Source organism: Biomphalaria glabrata, chromosome 4 (genome assembly GCF_947242115.1).
Source record: "Biomphalaria glabrata chromosome 4, xgBioGlab47.1, whole genome shotgun sequence".
Classification (NCBI taxonomy): domain Eukaryota; kingdom Metazoa; phylum Mollusca; class Gastropoda; family Planorbidae; genus Biomphalaria; species Biomphalaria glabrata.
The window spans coordinates 292,844-305,516 of record NC_074714.1 but is presented as its reverse complement, the minus strand read 5'-3'; the positions used below and the strand labels follow the sequence as shown (position 1 = coordinate 305,516).

The 12,673-nt window shown below is 35.0% G+C and overlaps 1 long non-coding RNA gene across 10 annotated transcripts in view; it reads left to right on the top strand.

The window, feature by feature from the left end:
- Positions 1-1,013: 1,013 nt before the first annotated feature.
- The window catches only part of LOC129925834 (uncharacterized), a 44,702-nt gene continuing 33,042 nt past the window's right edge, over positions 1,014-12,673 (top strand). For 8 of the 10 annotated variants that reach the window (XR_008777542.1, XR_008777545.1, XR_008777546.1 and 5 more), the window contains exons 1-5: positions 1,014-1,131; positions 8,011-8,178; positions 10,609-10,720; positions 11,412-11,575; positions 12,366-12,441. This is a non-coding gene — a long non-coding RNA (uncharacterized LOC129925834). Of the gene's footprint in view, positions 1,132-8,010; positions 8,179-9,589; positions 9,741-10,608; positions 10,721-11,411; positions 11,576-12,365; positions 12,442-12,673 lie in introns of those variants that run through there. The other 2 variants (XR_008777537.1, XR_008777543.1) reach the window with 2 other exon arrangements.

The window sequence follows — 12,673 nt, the reverse complement described above, 5'->3', positions numbered from 1 at the left end:
CATTTAGTCACGTGATTTTATTGATAAAACAACGGAAAAAAACTGTCACGTGGCAACCAACATGAATTAAACACGAGATCGTTAATTATATAGAAGAGATAGAAAACCACGTGGCTAAATGTTGTTTGTTTACGATTCGTGAATGAGGTCCATTATATATTGGTTATCAATTATTTTGATATGGAAAAATTAAAATAGCTTCTACAATATTGAAATTTATTGTTGCGAAGGTGGAGTTCTTCCTCCTATAAAAGTTTTTTTTTTTTCAAGTATTTCTATATTTTGCCTTTTTCTTGTTCCTATTCGTGTCCAGATAGTGTATCCAGTACTTCTGAAAGACCTTTTTGTTCCAGGTTATTTGCATTGCTGGATAGGAGTAAGATCATTCAAAAACCTATTCAGAAAAGCAACAAGTACACTACAAACTTAAATTTCTGTTTTTTTTTTAATTTTTTAAATTAGATTTTAGATCTATATCTAGATCTTAGCTATCACAATGGCTTGTTCAATTAAATGAATCATCTGAACATGTTAAGAGGTGGGGAAGTTAACAACGTACACACATTCTACATTCGTAAAATGTTTTATATGTTTCGGGTGTTCCTTCAGGAGTTGAAGATAATTAATTCCTAGTCCAAACCTCCCGCAGGACGACGGGGGATGGGAACTTGCAGGGTTTGAACCCGGGACCCTCGATGAATCTGAACGACAGTCCAGCGTGCAAACCGCACGACCTGGCAGCCATCCTCGACCAGGCAGCCATTCACGACCAGGCAGCCATTCAAACAATGAATGACAATTGATCTATATTTGTTTTGATAGTATTCCTTCTTATTTAGATCGATCTAAAATTACTTAATTCGAGATCATCTAAAATTTAGAGCATTTAAAGTTTAAAAAAGAAAAATCGAAGACCAGAAAGTGAGGACTTAAAATTATAAATGATGGCTCCCCATGTCTTAGAAGACAATGGATGCCCCCATTAGATCTATAAATACGAATTAGAAAAAAAGATGACTTCCGCAACACGTTTTTATTATTGACGTCTGAAACTAACATGACTAGCTAGCTCTATTGACTATTAGACTTTAATTTACAGTCTGGTATATAGACGCTAGATATTTCATCACGGTAATCTAGATCTTTATAGTTACTAGATCTAGAATCTACTCTAGTATTTTCTGAATTATTCATAAATTTCATACATTTATAAATCGATGGCGATGAAGACCACAGCCCAGGTACACTGACACTGTGACACTCACTCAGCCGCGAGTGGTACAGTGTAAGTCAGTGTAACTGTAATGAGTGTAAGTTCAATATAAGTTCAAAAGTTGTAAGTTACTAGAGTAGTTTATGCTATGCTATTCGGACACCTATAGGCCCAAATTTGAAAGTTTAACTTTGACAGCGCATTATTTTACAATGGCCAATGGTTTGACATAGAATATGATAGAAAAGAAAATGACGTATCAAAATCTTCTTTACTTAAACTTAAAGGAGAATAAGGATGACTACTTATATTTGTTCCCCTAACCTATATTTGTTATTATATTTAAGGTCAAAGAGGCCATGTGTTTTCATTTAATTCGGACACATTTGACCCATATTATTTGATTCCGGACACCATAATTTATTTCTGACAGTCTCTATATTTAGGCATCAATAAACTCAGATTTTAATTCTATATTAACATTAACTAAATTTTAAGATCCCCAGGCATAGCCCCTCACATGAAATCATTATGATGTTTTCAAACTATGCATAAATACGAACACAAAAAATAAAAATATGAACACACTTATTCTACCAAAATTAGGTCACTGGAATAGTGATTTCTGCACCGACTTTTAGACTTATTTTATGTTTGTTTATTTTATGTGTGTTGAATGTTTGGGGTTTTGCATGATTAGATGTGTGTTGAATGTTTATGTTTTTTTTGTTTATTAATTTAATAAATTTCTAATACAGATGATCTTTTGTAGTATAGTAGGCCTAACTGAATCCTCTATATTCTCTCTATATAAATCTAGATCTATCTAGTAGGTCTAGATCAGTGATTCCCAAAGTGGTCTATATAGACCCCCAGGGGTCTACGAAGACTTCCAAGGGGTCTACGAAAGTGAAAAAACAAATTGGGGGTCTATGAGATGTCCACGGGGGTCTATGATAATAGATTTCATTTAAGCACGTTGTGACTTTAATATTTACATCCTATTAATTTAATTCTTCACACTAACATATAATGTGTGCATAAGTTAATCCTTTAAATATTTATCCTGCTATTCAAACGAAAAATTGTTGTATTTAATTTCAATAATTATTTAAATAACTTAATTGTGTCTACATGTAAGTAATGTTTAGCAAAAAGAAATGTAAACTGTATAGCGTTGATTATTTAAAATTGTTCATTCCTTCCTTATCAAACATGCCAATTGCCTTTTTATGGCGATATTAAACTAATTACGCTTGAGAATCAACTGAGACAATGTCACCCTGACAAAAAAAATTAGAAAAACCTTAGACCCACAAAATCTCTTCGACATCATATAGAGAAGATCATGGTTTGTGGGTGTCTTACACTATCTGTTTACTTATAGCAAAATAGGCGCTTGGCTACTGAACCTGGGCTCCTGGATTCGAATCTCTGTGAATTTTTAATTTCATGATTTTTAAGGCTCCCCTGAGCCCACCCAACTCTAATGGGTACCTGACTTATGTTAGGAAAAGTAAAGGCGGTTGGTCGTTGTGCTGGCCACATGACACCATGCTCGTTAACCGTTGGCCAAAGAAACAGATAATCTTAACACCATCACAAGATCTGAAAGGGAAACTTCACTTTTTTATGACAAAACACATAAAACATTAAAGGTAAAACATTGATTTTACCAGCCATGTAGTTGTAAACACTGTTTCACACAAACCTACACCTGGTATTATTAAAAGAACTGCTTTAAGCAACACTACAGTTCAAGGACATGTCAGTGGCATGAGTTATAAAATTAAAAGCTTATTATTATTTGCAAACGACATATATACAGTTTGGGATCAGCGGTGTCACAGGCTATGACAGGGTGTAGTGATGTGTGTTGAAAACTGCATTAGAGTCGCCGGCTCCTTTCTTTTTTTTTACTCAGGATTGACCCACAAAACCTTTCCCATGTTTGAATTTAGTTGCAAGGCAGGAGAGTTTTGAATTCAGTTTTACTTCGGCTAGGTGGGTAGCCAGCCAAGCAGGGGTGCCACTTTTCCGGAATAACCCGGAAATCCGGGTTTTGAGGGGTCCGATTTTCCCCCCTCCGGGTTTGCCTTCTACAATTTTGTTAAAATCCAGGGTTTTAGTTGATTTAGATTTTTTCGAAATTTCTGGTCATTTTGTCCCGTTAATTTTAGTTTGTTAGTTCCGATCGCGCGAGCCGCCATTTTTAAACAAAATCGACCCGTCTCATATCTCGTGATTCGCGAGACTTTCACTTTGCATTTCGCTTTCGATTGGTCAATAGATCTTGATTTATACAAATAAATTATAATTATGTATAAGCAGTCCAGCACATTCTAGCCATCTAGGTCTACATTTAAATATTAGAAACTAAATCTAAATGTTCATTTTGGAGTAAATCTGGACTAAATCTCAAATCAATTTGATCTTGTTACAATAGATTTACAGGTCCATGCATGTACATTGATGGAATCAGTTTGATCAATGTTGATTAAAGTTTAAAGTAGGCTGCTTCAAATGAATAATGAGGGAAAAAATGTTAAAGAGAGAAACATCATTTAAAATAACTGTGTTTGGGGGGGGGGGTGTACAAACATTGTTAATATAAAATTGTACTAAATCCTGTTAACTTGTATTACAAGCTTTATCAATAAATACACACAAGCTCTATTTATTATAATTATAGGCTTACTAATTACATATTTAAAACATGGGGGGCATATTATGATATAGATCTAGGTAGTAATTTAATACTGTTCTTCTTTCGTAAAATTTTGGTGCTTAAATTGTATATGCCGTACGTTTCAGGGTTGGTAAAGTTTAGGGTTTATGATTTCAGGGTTTGTAAAATTTGGAAATTCGGGTTTCAGGGTTTACTTGGTCTCATGGGTGGCACCCCTGCAGCCAAGGCTAATGAGCCCTTCATGCTTGACGCTTACTGGCTTCGCCCCTTCTCCTGATAGTGATAACATGTTTGCAGACTCAATATATGAGCAACACTTGAAAGATCAAGAAATACGCCAGAAACTGCTCTTTGCGAAAACTTTATTAAATAATTAATATTTAATGTTTGAAGCACTACTTCATTGAACAACAAATTCCTGTTTGAAACACATCTGTAGCAACGGATGATAAACCTGCTAAAAGACATTTCCAGTTTGTTTGGTGATTCCTGCAGTACATATTAATTTTTATTTTAATTGGTTTCAATTTGAATTTTATCAATAAAAAAAAAGATAGATCTCTATAATTTAATATGTAGCTTTAAATTACTTTTTCACTTTTCAACTCACTACAGATAGAAATTAGTTGTAAAACAATGTTGTTAAATTTGAAAAAATTTGTAAGTTATACCGGGGGTCTACCGAAAACCAGAAAACAAGGCAAGGGGTCTACGAGAGAAAAAGTTTGGGAACCACTGGTCTAGATCTAAGCATTTAACTTCATTCAATGTACCAAGCTCACTCCAAACATTTGCCCATTGATTCTCTATTAAAAAAAAACAACAACAAACGAACAAATATAATATAAAATTATTTTTATTGATGTCCAAAACTGGCTGTCCGAAATAAATTTTGGTAAGAAAATAGTAATTTAATTTGGACACCGTATTAATTTTTTTTTGGTATGGAATTAGAAAACTTGGCTTATGAATCAAATAAATTAGCTCCAAAAACAGAATAAATATTGCCGGGCTCATTAGTATAGACTTAGCCAATCAAAAAATATAGTCTTAACTCTAGGAAGAGGTAAAGTCATCTGGGTAACATAGGAAAAAACAACAACCTGACTAACAAATTTGAAATTCGTTTTTCTTACATAAAAAGACAGCTAAATGGAAGGAAATTGGGTCAGAATCATTGGAAAATGGACTAGCACATTATACAGTGCACTAGTTTTATAATACATATTAAAATAATTATTTAATGACCACAAAAAACAGCGAATGTCCGAATTCATGTAATGTCCGAAATAAATAAACTACTATAGTAACTACAGTGACTTACAGTGACAGTCTGAGTTAAGTTAAGAGTCAGAGACAGTCTCTTACTCACACTCATCACTGACGACACTGACATCAGTGAGTAACACTTTTTACAGTTTACAGTGAGTCACAGTCACAGATTAAGAGTTCAGTCTCACAGTAACTCACACACCCATGCCAACACTAGTCTATGATATAGATCTAGATAGAATCTATAAGTCTATATTCTATATATATAGAAATCTAGATCAATGTGGTCCCTACTACTTAGTACTAGATCTAGGTATTCTAGTATTACAATAACACTTAGTAAGAAAGTGAAAGTGCTGCCTGTAAAGTGTAATGCTGTATTGTTGCATGATGTAGAATCTTAATGCATCTAGAAATTTAGTCTGACCTATGACTAAGTCTGTACGATTTATGACATTATGTATAATCTATATGATGATCACATTATGTTATCACATATATGATGTCCTGATAACTAGGTTTATCACTACATCTATATCCTATAGATCTAGTCAATAGAGTCTGAATAAACTCATTGCTGTGAAATGCCTGCAACAGTATTCATGATAGTCAATGTGACAATAATATGATTCATAAAGACATCTAGATCTAACTACATCTATAACAGTTAAGATTACTAAGAATTCTTTGATATGACTTGAATCAATCTAGATCTTTAACAATAAAGATTACTATGATAACTTTGATATGACTTGAATCTATCTCTAGAGATCTTTAACTTAAGTAGTCTTATTCTTAGTCTCAGAATCAGAGAATGGCTGTCAACTGTCTTTGTTGTTGTCACCTTCTCCTTTCAGCTTCTTCAGAGAGTATGCTTTTCAAGAACAAGAATTATGAGTCTATAATATTCTTAAAATATCATTGCTTTAAATTTAGTATGTAGTTTAGAGTAAAATCTTTCCATTCAGAGCTCTCTTTAGCTTTTTATCTCTATGCCGAAACTCTAAGTTGTTGTAGATCTGTCGCTATATCTTCAATCCATTTTATTTATGTTCTGCCCTTTGTTTTTTGTTGGTATACTTTTTTCGCTCCTCTGTTCTCTGACATTCTTTTGGGCAAATCTTCCCAATGTAATCTGATCTTTTTTATATATTTTTCTAAGGATTTGTTATCTCCAAGTATTTAGCAGAGTTTCTGTAGTTTTTGTCAGTGCCCAGGTCTCACTTGCATACATGGCTACTGGTCTTATGATGTTTATATATACTTTTTTTTTCTTTTCATTGATATACACTTTACTTTTGCTTCTAAGTATGTGCTGGGTGCTATAAAATGCTTGTAGCCTGCTGCTAGTCATTCCTTTTATTTCAGCCAATAGGCTATTTTAAGATCTGCTTAGCAAAGGAAGTTTTATTATTATTCTCCTGTGTCTGCAACTCTTAATAATGAACCAATTAGTTCATTTTTTCCAATACATTCTGAGACAATGATCTTGTCTTAAAAAAAATAAAAGTATCATAAGGTTCCCTTTGATTCTCCAGACCATCACACTAATGAAATAACACAATAATTTTCTGGCAGAATGATCTCCACCTAACAAACCAAACTATGTCAGTGACATTACTTTAGCAGACCGTGCTACTGTTTGTCAACATCACTTGTTTTTTTATTTAGCATGTGAGGCTACTGAAAAACAAATCCTCTCTCAATATTTTTTGGAAATAAATTTATTTGTTTGGTTTTATATATTGTAATGATTCTCTCCAACAGGCCTTCTGTAAAACACAGATCAACACAACACATCCAACTCAAGAACTTGACAACAAGAGTTCCAAAATAATGTGGTTCTTAATAACAAACAAATCACATCCAATACTACACAATTGGCTACAGGATACACTGGCTAAAAATGCTTTACTAAACTCTAAATTGCTGTACTGCCATACTAAACTCTCTATCTATTCTGGACTCATACTGCTTCACTCGAGAATTCACTATCCCCTGTCATCATCTCTTGCAATTCTTAGGAGGTTTGTGTTAGGATGTAATAAATTTTCAAATCTGAAGGAATATCAGAAACATGTAAAAGCAACAAACAGCATGATCAATGACCACATGAACAGGCAGGCATTCATCTGCATTACTAGTATCTAATTCAATAGATATATATATATATATTTTTTATATATAGATTTATATACTAATATTTAATTATTGTGCTTTGTAGCCTAGATATAGCCTAGGTATTGTGCTGTATACTGTGAAATATATGTACTGTATAGCCATATAGTGCTACAGAATGTAAAATATAGCCTAGAAATTGCACTATAAATTTAGTTTTTGATAGAGTTACATGAGTTTATTTGAATATATGATTAGTTAAAATTAAGTGACCATGTATTCTCTGACCCAGTTTCTAGAGTCAATAGTTTGCCTTATTTTCTGTCAGTAATAAACATAAATATAAATAAGTTGACACTTGAGTTAACTTCAAGTTTTCTCCTTGATTTCCTTCCCTTAAGTATACTGCACTATTCAACACATTCAGAGAGGAAGCAGCAGCACAAACTTCACAATTTTTGAGTCTTTCTGTTTTGTTGTTGTCATGTTCTCCACTGTTGGATATGGAGAATTTTCCCCTGACATTTGGCTGGGCCAACTCTTTATGATTCTAACCATTATCCTGGCCTTTGTTTTTATACCTAGCCATGTAATCATACTCAAGTCTCCCAATCTAGCTAAGTAAAGGGATACTTTACTTTACTACAAACATTCCAATGGAACTCAAACATTTTAACTCATTTCTTCTAACTGGTTCATTGTTATAAATCCATTCTAGATTCAAGGAATCTTAGCCACATACATGGAGGAAAGAGTTAACTGTGGTGGAGACTACAGTTTGGGTCTATCTAAGATCAAGAAGCATGTGATTGTCTGTTCTACAACATTATCTCTTGACAGCCTGATAGACTTCCTGAATGAGTTTTATGGTAATCCTAACTTAGAGGTGAGGCCATTGCTTAAATATAGGACCATTAATAGCACTTTAAAAGAGTTGTACTTTAAGCCTCTTATAAAATAACAAAACTACTACAGATTTGATGAGGTAACCTCAGCTTGGGAGTCATTTTACAGAAGATTGAATCATATCAACTTGCAAAGAGATATGTGGCTAAATTTTTTAAAATTGAATAACAAAATAGTTTAATTTTGTCAGCTATTTTGCTTTGATTCTCATGGCATAGAACTTATAACAAAACAAACACAAATGAATAGTTAGACTACCACATGATAAAGAAAGGCTTGAGGTAAGTAATCTTTAATCATGGGTTATGTTGGCAAATGACATGCAGGTTTTTTTTCGTCTTTCTCCCACAAAACTTCAGAGGCCTCTAGGATATGGCAGGGTTGCAGGTGGTCATGACTTCCACAGTATGATGTGGAGGGTTATAAGGGAAAACCTGCACAATCTATTCACCCTAACACAAAAAACTTCCCACAAGCCTCAGCTGAAGGCACGGTGGCTAAGCGGTAAAGTCTAGTAATGTGCTTCTCCAGTTCCGCCGTATGGTAACGTGGTCGATTTGATTTTCTGTTTTATTGTCTGGTGAAACCCATGTCACTTTGTGGCATTTTTTGTGGGGGAAAATGCTGCCTCCTATCACTAATTCATTAAATGTGAAGAAGTCTGCAAACATTTCTCCATTTTCATTTATGATGCCAAGTCCCAGGGTGCCCATACTTTTCTCTCTCTCTCTCTGTGTCACTTCCCACTTTGGCATTTAAGTCTCCCATGAGGATCAAAACATCTCTTGTAGGTATTTTGTCAACTATACTTTGCAGTTGGTCATAAAATGTATTTTTGTCGGTATCACTTGCAAGGTTGGTGGGAGCATAGCACATAATGATATGAACATTTTTGAACTTAGACAAAAATTTTGCTCTAATTATTCGTTCTGAAACTGAGACTTTTGAAAGCTTCCTTGTTTAGTAGTAGTGCTACACCATTTTCATGTAAGTCATCTTCTTTTTCCTTTCCAGAGAAGAGAAGGGTTTCTCCTGATTGCAGTCTTGTTTCACCGAATGTGTTCCATCGAACTTCACTCATTCCCAGGATCTGTAGTTTGTAGTTGGCCATTTCCTTTGCAATTTGTGCACATCTACCTGGTTCTAGTAAAGTACGGACATTCCATGTTCCCAAGTTAAATGCTGCCTTCTGAATAAGGAAGTGTTTCTTTTTCATTGGTTTAAGTAGAGTGGTCGGCCTCACAGGATTCGTTCGACTTTCCCTGCATAGCTTCATAAGTCTCCTTTGTGGAGCTCTACTTTCGCCTCTGACAGTGTTTAGTGTTTGTGTTTTTGTTCTGGTTTCTATTACACTATTTTTTCAATGGACAGGTTGTTAGCCTATCAAACAATCCCTGTGTCCCGGGAAGGGGGATGCACCTTTTGTCTGGCCTCTTTCCTAACAGACCTGTCCGGCTTGGTAGTACCTGCCAGGAGTGATGAGCTCCCGCCGGTATAGCTCTGAGGGTCATTGAGGCACTCAAGCTGTCACACCACGGCAAGGTATGTGCATCAGGTGTGCATCTAGCGCGTCAGACATTTACACAGCTAAAACCAACCTGGAAATCTCACATCTCAAACAAGACTAAACTAAGAATCTTTAACTTTAATGTCAAGGCTGTCCTACTGTATGGTTCTGAAACATGGAGAACAACTGAAGCCACAACAAAAAAAAAATACAGACCTTCATCAACAGATGCCTGAGAAATATCCTAAAAAATACACTGGTATGACAAAGTAGAAAACACCAAACTGTGGGAGATGAGTGGACAGAAAAATATAGAAGTGCCAATTTTAGAGAGGAAGTGGAGATGGATTGGTCACACCCTTAGAAAAGATACCAGCAACAGAGCTAGGCAGGCCTTAGAGTGGAACCCCCAGGGAACAAGACTCAGAGGAAGACCAAAAAGAACATGGCGACGCAGTGTACTTGAAGAAGCAGAGAAGACCGGTAAGAGCTGGGAAACCATTAAAAAACTAGCAAGAGACTGTGGAGAGTGGCATGTTTTTGTCGAGGCCCTATGTTCCATGAGGAACTCAAAGGAGTGATGATGATGATGGAAACTGAGCATCACTAGTCTTTGGCCAACTCACAACAAACATTTTTCAAAGACATGAAACAGCTGGGACTAAGGGTTAGATTATGTCACAGTAGATAAAATCATAGGCAAATACAATAAGTTCTTAGCAACTTGAAATATGGTGTCTAAATGTAGCCTTCTTTATTTCATTGTTGTAATGACCAAATGATGACAGACAATTAATGCGTGTATATTCCGCATTCCACATTTTTCATTCCAACAAAGACATCTGTACAATAAAGTCTCTATTTTCATATTTATATATATATATTTTTAATATTTTTTTTCAGATTAACAATTGACATCCCCCCATGACAATGTCATCAGGTTTTGGCAAAACAAACTTTCACATAGGCTAGAACCAAGATCTTTGTGCTGCTTAGAATGGGGAAATTGGGAAAGGTAAACTTAGATCTTAGTTGTTATTTTGAAAAATTCAATTTTTCTTAGCACTCTCATAATATAACATACCCTTGGTGAAGCAAAATAAAACTTGCTGCCTTGCAGGATGTGGAGGGATCTACAAAGGGTTAGAGCAGCTTACACAAAAATAAAAGGCAGCTATTGATAGAGGCAAAAGGCTCACTCCCCCAGACGGTTGTGCGCAGGGCTAACAACTCTGTCATATAAAATTAATACTCTGACGAAAGCTTCAATTTTTCTAAGCACACTTATAATATAACCTTATGTCTCTCACAACATACTTTATGGCCAAGATAATTAGGATGTATTAGAATGCATACTCTAACAAACCTCTGTCTAATAAAGATAGAGAAATTCTGGATTTTGTAGGGCATAAGATAGTACAATAAGAATGCAAATATAAATAATATGTCAAATAATAGTAGGTCTAAAAAAATACTGTAAAATAACAAAACATGTTTTTCCTGCTAACAATGTGTCATATACTGGTTCATCTATCTCTGTGATGTTTTTGGATAACAATGTTGAATTCTTGATTGAAAAAAAAATTGAACTTATCAAAGGGCAGTAACTTTGGTCTACACTACATATAAAGTTCAGTTTCTGAACAACTTACACATCAATGTTATAATGTACTTTTGTTATACAATCATTGTGTTTTATTTGTCAGGTCTGTCCACATTGTGCTTACAAGAATGCCACCAGGTGACATAACCAGTTAGTTAAACTCTTGGCAGAGCATGCTTCAGGAGGAATATTCAACTTCATTCCCTTGTGATCTTCTTCCATTGACCCATATGCTTTCAGTCCAATAGTTGTGTTACTTGAAGACCAGTAAGTATAATAAAATATTTTTATAAGTATAGGCAATGAAATAACAAAAATTCCTAGGTCTCATCATCTCATCTCTGCCTGTTGTCTTGTCTGTGGCATAGGCTACCAACCAGCTTCCCCTAGGAGTCTCAGTTCTGGGCGAGTCTCTCCAACTGCTCTCATGTCTTAAAAAGATAGGTAAAGTTCCCATTTCAGACCTTGATGCATATGATGTTAAGGTCATCTGTTTCTTTGGCCAACAATTAATAAGAAAGGTGTCATATGGCTAGCACAATTACCAACCACCTTTACTTTCCCCAACTAAATTCAGGTACCCATTAGAGTGGGTGGATTCTGGGGTGCTTAAAAATCCTGAACTAGAAATCCTAGTCTTCTCTGAGTTTCAAACCCAGGATCCCCAGGTTTTGAAGCTAAGCACTTAACTATTCAGCCACTGCCTCCCCCTCCCATGTCTTGACCATCTTAAACCTTCAAGTTGGAGGTCCATCTTCTTCTTGGTCTGTGACCTCTGTTGATTTGCCATTTGTTATTACTGAAGCTAAAGGTTTTTCCCTATGCCCAAACTTCCTCCTTTCGCAGCTGGGCTTTGGATCGTCCTATGGCGTAGTTTTCTGCACAAAATATAGTAGTTTTTTTTTTCGTGTCACATCTTTTCATTTTTAGTTGTTTTTACTAGTATGGCTTTATAAAGAAATATCTTGCATTAGTATTGTCTATCAAAATTTTTAAGCATTTTTTTTAATAAAGTGAATATTTTAATAATAGCCTTTTGTTTTTTTAAATGTTTCAGGCCTGACGCTTTGTTTGTTCCTGGATACATTAGCTCATTTCCCATTGGTCTATTACATGACTGAAAGTATTTGGAGGTACAGTGTCTAAAGTATTATCAGTAACTGATCCTGTTTCTTGTTATTTATAGACGTATTGGTAGTTACTATTAATGTGTTAATCTAGTTGTTTATTTGTTCTATTTATGCTTTAATCTTGTCATTCATTTTTCTCTATCACATCGTTTCATTTGTCCCTTGACTTTTGGTCTAGGAGTACTGTGACAGTTCACATAACCAAATCTCTCCACTTTACCTCATCAGCAGGTGT